Below are 1,610 nucleotides of genomic sequence, written 5' to 3'. Positions count from 1 at the left end.
GATGCACGTAGCTTATGGTACGTCAAGTGTAGCCTTTATTTCCGCTCTGCCTCGGATAGACTCTTTATTTCGGATACGACCTTTACTTGACAGGAAAGAAGGAGCAGGAGGGGAAAGATGAATTTTAGGCAACATGGAAAGAAGTTCAAAATAAAGGGCGTTTTAATTCTGGTGGAAGCAGCATAGAAACTGAAATGGAAGGTAGACTTCTCTTTAAGAATTATTGTATAAATTGTGTATATATACATATCTAGTACGTGCAGCATGGAACTAAAACCGTTCATTAACGAATTGCTGAGCTGGTGCAAAACCTGCCTAATAAAAATACATAAAAACAACAACCCTTTCTCTGCGACGAAAATCACCACGCTTGGATAAAGGGCTGCGAGTCAGGCAGCACGAGGGCTCCTGACCGCTACCAGCTCCCCTCCCTGTGAGCACAGGTCACTTTGAGAGGCCATAGGGACAAAAAAAAAGATGCAGTCACAACATCTTTAGCAGAGAAGAAGTGTTGTGAGGTGGATGCTGGTAACTGCCTGCTTCTTCTTTCTTTCTTTGTTGAAAGACCAGTGTTTTCCTACTAGTGTCTGGGGTTTTGTGAAGGTGGTAGTAGGGGCTGGCAGAGCCGAGGGGTGTAAATGGCACTGAAATACGATGTGGCTGCCTCCTCCTCACAGCTCTCACCACACCAACACCTCCAAGGAAGAGTCTTGCCTTCCTTCGACTACGTTTTCCCTTGCAGCTTTGCCGAAAACCCAAGGGGTGAGAGCACTTAAAAGCAGGAATCTTACCAAGGGCCGCGACAAAACAGCTCTCGGTGAAATAGCGTGGTTATCCGGACCAGTAGCGGGACAAAACCGTCCCCTCGTTAGACTGCGAACTTCAGATAAATAAGATTATTTCGCTACAAGTTACTACAGGCTACAATATACTCGCACAAATATATTAATGTCTATATGTGAATATGAATCGGTATATATCGGATACAGAGGAGAAACACGTACGACGACGAGTAGATTACCGAGAACCGCTGCAGCTTCTTGCTGGGTAACCTCCGCCATCCAGACTTGACGCCACAAACCCACGATGGCGGGTTTTGCCGTCCCCTCTGGAGCGCCCAGCGGGTCACCCTTGCTGCACCAGTGCAAAATGCTTCGTCAGCCTCCGCACCTCATCCCAAAAGCCGGCACGATGGGCTGGACTCCACGCAAACCCGCCTGGCTACAAGGCAGGGGGAGCCCCCGCAGCCCCCTCTGCCCGGGGTAAGGCTTTTGGGGCCCCCCCCAGCCTCTGCACCAGCAGCAGGGAAAGCCAAGAACGAGGGAGCTGCCAGACTCGGCTTTGTCAAGACTCTGCGTGAAACACTTGGGCTTAAACCTCAGCTGCGACCTCGAGGCCCGATTTGCAGAAGGGGCGCGGAGCCGCAGTGACGGCAGAGCCGAGGCCGCTCGGCAGCTCTGCAAATCGCAACTCCGAGCCCGAAAATCATCCCACTCTCGGTGGTTCAAGAGGATCCTCAAGGTAGCACCTGTCCTCCTCCAAGCTATGAGCGGAGCTGGACCGAGCAAGTACGACGGGTCTCGAACAGACGCGTGCACACGGGAGACAGC

This window comes from Buceros rhinoceros, unplaced genomic scaffold (genome assembly GCF_000710305.1).
Source record: "Buceros rhinoceros silvestris isolate BGI_N320 unplaced genomic scaffold, ASM71030v1 scaffold33965, whole genome shotgun sequence".
Taxonomy (NCBI): Eukaryota; Metazoa; Chordata; class Aves; order Bucerotiformes; family Bucerotidae; genus Buceros; species Buceros rhinoceros.
The sequence above is the reverse complement of the archived record's forward strand: the minus strand, read 5'-3'. Positions refer to the sequence as shown.